At 46.0% G+C, this 6040-nt stretch overlaps 1 non-coding gene across 1 annotated transcript; it reads right to left on the bottom strand.

Annotated features, from left to right (window-relative positions):
- Positions 1 to 3703: 3703 nt before the first annotated feature.
- Trnak-cuu (transfer RNA lysine (anticodon CUU)) lies at positions 3704 to 3776 on the bottom strand. Its single transcript has one exon. It is a non-coding gene; the product is annotated as a tRNA-Lys (tRNA).
- Between the last annotated feature and the right edge of the window lie 2264 nt (positions 3777 to 6040).

Below are 6040 nucleotides of genomic sequence, written 5' to 3'. Positions count from 1 at the left end.
GACGACGACGACCGCGAGAGGCTCTGAGATATATGAGAAATTCATCTATAAAATGTAATTCAGACTGCCTCGTCCCACCTTATGCTGTACCGCTTTGGCAAATGCTTTATCTGCGCCATTCGCCTTAAGCACATCTGAGGGTAATTCATAATAAAACGCTTGTCGCCAATTGTTCGTCATCACAGATACTGTTTGCTATACGGCCACGACGCGCAACTGATTTCCTAAATTCGTCTTCCTCCTCTGAGGATGGGAACTCACGACCCGTGATTTACTAGACCCGTGCTCTACCACTGAGCTAAAGAGGCGCGGACTAGCGGTAATCTTGCGTACTTCGTCCTTACGGTCGTTGGGTCATCAGACTTGAGCTGACAACACTTCATACTACCGACTACTATTTGCAGCTATTTCGATCCATTACTGCTTGGCTATACATCTGACACGTAACCGATGTGCTCTCCAAACAACAACACTTGCATTTCAGAACATGTCTTTCACACATGTCTACAAAATCACCTTTACCTTCAAATACAGTTTTCTTGCGACTGACAGAGACGTAGGCAAAGTTAAAAGTTGCTATTTCCATTACATCACGTTAATCAGAAAAACGGTAATTTACATCTGCAGCGGAACAAAATTCCATTCCGCCCAGCGTGGGGCTCGAATCCTCGACCCTGAGATTAAAAATATCATGCTCTACCGACTGAGCTAGCCGGCTGCCTCGGTGAATACCTGCGGGTTAGCACGTCACACAGTACTCGTTTGGGTTGGGTGGTCCCATACAGAATCTCTCCATGCTGCCTAATGTTTTCCTAACGTCACACCCGTCACGTACTTCACTTTTATTTCGTAATCATTTCTGAGAGGAAAAGGAATTGCATGACAACCTGCAGAGCTAGTGGCGTCAAAATTAACACACATACTTGATGTGACTCAAAAGCCGAACGAGTTACTTTCCGACGTTGTTTTAGATGTGCAAGTGCCAGTGAAAACTCGCGGTGACGGCACTCTGCCGACTATTTCGCTAGTTAACACCGGTCTTGTTGTGTGTGTTTCAAGCTCAAGAGCATCTCCAAGCAGAAAATGGTCAACAGAAACATTTAGACGGTTTCGTACTGCTCAATTGCTACATTAAAACGGTATGTTTCTTTTTCAGAACTGGAAAAAAAACCGAACGTGACAGCATTCGAACGTGTAATCTTCAGACTCGAAGTCCGACGCCTTATCCATACGGCCACACGGTCACTAGCGACCAAGTATAGCTTGTATACGACTCATCACGTAACGCTCACACCCCTGAGGAATAGTGATTTCGTTCCACACAGCCGCTGCCCCTTGCTCTTTCCCACCCAAACGTTACATTCAACCTCTTACGAGACCGACCAAATATAGACTGGGAAACAAGACCACACACTTTGTGCATTCGGAATCGAAGGCAGGGCGTCCCTCGCCGCATTTGCTGCCATGGCCATTTGCTACTTCTGCAGAAGCGGCGGCGGCGGCGACGACTACGACGACGACGACGACGACGACGACGACGACGACGACGACGACGACCGCGAGAGGCTCTGAGATATGTGAGAGATTCATCTATAAAATGTAATTCAGAGTGCCTCGTCCCACCTTATGCTGTACCGCTTTGGCAAATGCTTTATCTGCGCCATTCGCCTTAATCACATCTGAGCGTAATTTTTAATAAAACGCTTGTCGCTAATTGTTCGTCATCACAGATACTGTTTGCTATACGGAAACGACGAGCAACTGATTTCCAAAATTCGTCTTCCTCCTCTGAGGGTGGGAACTCACGACCCCTTGTTTACTAGACCAGTGCTCTACCACTGAGCTAAAGAGGCGCAGACTAGCGGTAATCTTGCGTACTTCGTCCTTACGGTCGTCTGGATCATCAGACTTGAGCTGACAACACTTCATATTACCGACAACTATTTGCAGCTATGGCGATCCATTACTGCTTGGCTACACATCTGACACGTAACCGATGTGCTCTCCAAATAACAACACTTGCATTTCAGAACATCTTTCACACATGTCTACAAAATCACCTTTACCTTCAAATACAGTTTTCTTGCGACTGACAGAGACGTAGGCAAAGTTCAAAGTTGCTATTTCCATTACATCACGTTAATCAGAAAAACGGTAATTCACATCTGTAGCGGAACAAAATTCCGTTCCGACCAGCGTGGGGCTCGAACCCACGACGCTGGGATTAAGAATATCATGCTCTACCGACAGAGCTAGACTTCTGCCTTGGTGAATACCTGCCGGTCTAACACGTCGCACAGTACTTATTTGGGTTGGGTGGTCCCATACAGAATCTCTCCATGCTGCCTAATGTTTTCCTAACGTCACATTCGTCACGTACTTCACTTTTATTTCATAATCATTTCTGAGAGGTAAAGGAATTGCATGACAACCTGCAGAGCTAGTGGCATCAAAATTAACACACATACTTGATGTGACTCAAAAGCCGAACGAGTTACTTCCCGACGTTGTTTTAGATGTGCAAGTGCCAGTCAAAACTCGCGGTGACGGCACTCTGCCGACCATTTCGCTAGTTAACACCGGTCTTGTTGTGTGTGTTTCAAGCTCAAGAGCATCTACAAGCAGAAAATGGTCAACAGAGACATTCAGATGGTTTCGTACTGCTCAATTGCTACATTAAAACGGTATGTTTCTTTTTCAGAATTGGGAAAAAAAGACCGTGACAGCATTCGAGCCTGTAATCTTCATATCCGAAGTCCGACGCCTTATCCATTCGGCCACACGGTTACTAGCGACCAAGTATAACTTGTATACGACTCATCTCGTAACGCTCACACCCGTGGGGAATAGAGATTTCGTTCCACACAGCCGCTACCCCTTGCTCTTTCCCACCCAAACGTTACATTCAACCTCTTACGAGACCGACCAAATATAGACTGGTAAACAAGACCACACACTTTGTGCTTTCGGAATGGAAGCAGGGTGTCCCTCGCCGCATTTGCTACCATGGCCATTTGCTACTTCTGCAGAGGCGGCGGCGACGACGACGACGACGACGACGACGACGACCGCGAGAGGCTCTGAGATATGTGAGAAATTCATCTATAAAATGTAATTCAGACTGCCTCGTCCCACCTTATGTTGTACCGCATTGGGAAATGCTTTATCTGCGCCATTCGTCTTAATCACATCTGAGCGTAATTCTTAATAAAACGCTTGTCGCTAATTGTTCGTCATCACAGATACTGTTTGCTATACGGCCACGACGCCCAACTGATTTCCAAAATTCGTCTTCTTCCTCTGAGGATGGGAACTCACGACCCCTGGTTTACTAGACCAGTGCTCTACCACTGAGCTAAAGAGGCGTGGCCTAGCGGGACTCTTGCGTACTTCGTCCTTACGGTCGTCTGGATCATCAGACTTGCGCTGACAACACTTCATATTACCGACTACTATTTGCAGCTATGGCGATCCATCACTGCTTTGCTACACATCTGAAACGTAACCGATGTGCTCTCCAAACAACAACACTTGCATTTCAGAACATGTCTTTCACACATGTCTACAAAATCACCTTTACCTTCAAATACAGTTTTCTTGCGACTGACAGAGACGTAGGCAAAGTTAAAAGTTGCTATTTCCATTACATCACGTTAATCAGAAAAACGGTAATTTACATCTGCAGCGGAACAAAATTCCATTCCGACCAGCGTGGGGCTCGAACCCACGACCCTGGCATTAAGAATATCATGCTCTACCGACTGAGATAGCCGGCTGCCTCGGTGAATACCTGCCGGTCTAACACGTCACACAGTACTTGTTTGGGTTGGGTGGTCCCATACAGAATCTCTCCATGCTGCCTAATGTTTTCCTAACGTCACGCTCGTCACGTACTTCACTTTTATTTCATAATCATTTCTGAGAGGTAAAGGAATTGCATGACAACCTGCAGAGCTAGTGGCATCAAAATTAACACACATACTTGATGTGACTCAAAAGCCGAACGAGTTACTTTCCGACGTTGTTTTAGATGTGCAAGTGCCAGTCTAAACTCGCGGTGACGGCACTCTGCCGACCATTTCGCTAGTTAACACCGGTCTTGTTGTGTGTGTTTCAAGCTCAAGAGCATCTCCAAGCAGAAAATGGTCAACAGAAACATTCAGACGGTTTCGTACTGCTCAATTGCTACATTAAAACGGTATGTTTCTTTTTCAGAACTGAAAAAAAAGATCTTGACAGCATTCGAACCTGTCATCTTCAGATCCGAAGTCCGACGCCTTATCCATTTTTTTCCTTTGTTTTTTTTTCTTTTTTTTATTTTTTTTATTTTTTTATATTTTTTTAATTTTATAAAGTAATTTCCCTAAAAAACCCCTTAGGAAAATGGAACTAAAAAAACCTTAAGTGCCACCGCCACTTTTCATCCTATAACAAAAAATCTGATCCACTTCAGGCGTTGGCTCCTGAGTAAACACTCCCCAGAGAGCTGCCTATATAGCAGGGGAAATATGGGAAATCAAGGTTAGGGCTATCCTTTGCCACTTTTTTTTGTTACATTTGAATTCTAGTAAGTAAGTGTTACAAGTAAGTGTTACAACAACAAAGGTGGCATAAAAGAGTAATCCAGAAATAAAAACATAAATCACTGATGTAATTCCAGCTAAAAGGTTCTTCAATAATGTAACTGGTTCCACTTGGAGCCTCGTCATCGTTATCTGATATCTCCAATTGCGCCTTTGAAGGGCATCTGCAACGGAGGCATTCAGCTTCGCTAGTGCCTCAAGGAAAACAGCATCCTTGCAGCAGCTTGTCTCTTCCTTCGCTCATGGCTGACAAGGCAGAACGTTCAGCCGTTTGTGTGATGCGGCACAGAACATTAACCGCAGCTCGGCACTTCCCAGCTGAGTGGGGGGTTAACGAAAACGCTGCGTAAATAATTTTCGAAGAGCGTACGGTATTTCGGTGTGCGTTCGAGGGCATTGTGAGCATTTTGCAGGAACCACCAGTAATCAAGCTGCTCTTTCTCTCCGTCGCGAAAGATGTAGGCGACTGTAAGTCCTTTGAACCATGTAAGCGCATGATATTTTCCAGCCGGAAAGTAAGTTTCATCGGGACAGAGTAGGGTCTGAGGGTCAATCATATCAGGTGTGACCCGGAGGTAACAAGCCAATATCTTCTGTGTTAGTCGCCAAACTCCGGACGATGATGCGCAAGTAAAACGATGTTCATCAGTATCCAAAAGGTGACAATCTGGGCAATAAGGGGAGTCTGCCAGTCCAATAGCGTGAAGTCTGTAGTGTGGCATATTTTTTGTTGGCGGTCTGATACCACTTCGAACGCACCGTGGAGGACAGAAAGTTGTGGTGTATGGTTTTCCACACTCTTGGCCAGTGAACCGTAGGGTACTTGTTTTCCACCACGTTATGGGGAACAGCACGCAGAAGGTTGGTGTAAAAATCTTTCGCCTTTGGTGGACGCGTGGCGGAGAGGTTCGAGCTGACATAGCTGTAATCAAGAATGAAGGTCGACACATGGGAGAGCTGTGGTGCGACGTGCGCAACCGACACCGGCGGGACGTTAGAGACTGGCATCAGAACCTGTAGTAAACGACCCGTGAGAGAGGTATATTGACTTTTCCATCGTTTCCTCATGTTGCTCATGTAAAGGGCAGCTGCTCTCGCCCTGATGTTGACCAATCCCAGCCCTCCTTTGTGCACTGGGAGGGTAAGAGTGTCGTATCGTACTTTAAAGATATGACCTGCGGAAACGTAGTAACTGAAGGCCGCTTGAAGCCGGCGACCTATCTGAAGCGGTAGTGGGAGGACTTGTGCCACGTGATTGAGTTTTGATGCCACGTAGAGGTTCAGGTATTCAACACGTTGTAGCTGGTTCAAGTCCCGGAGCAGGTTCTGTCGCACCATTGCGCGTATGATCTGTAATAACTGTCGGTAGTTTGCTGCAGCTGTTTTACGTACATCTTTCTTGAACGTGATTCCCAAATATCGCAGATCAGAAACTGGTGGGAGGGGAGCGAGGGCTT

The sequence above is a fragment of the Schistocerca gregaria genome, chromosome 1 (assembly GCF_023897955.1).
Source record: "Schistocerca gregaria isolate iqSchGreg1 chromosome 1, iqSchGreg1.2, whole genome shotgun sequence".
Lineage (NCBI taxonomy): Eukaryota > Metazoa > Arthropoda > Insecta > Orthoptera > Acrididae > Schistocerca > Schistocerca gregaria.
Note: the sequence above shows the minus strand (reverse complement) of the source record. Positions and strands in the feature narration are given on the sequence as shown.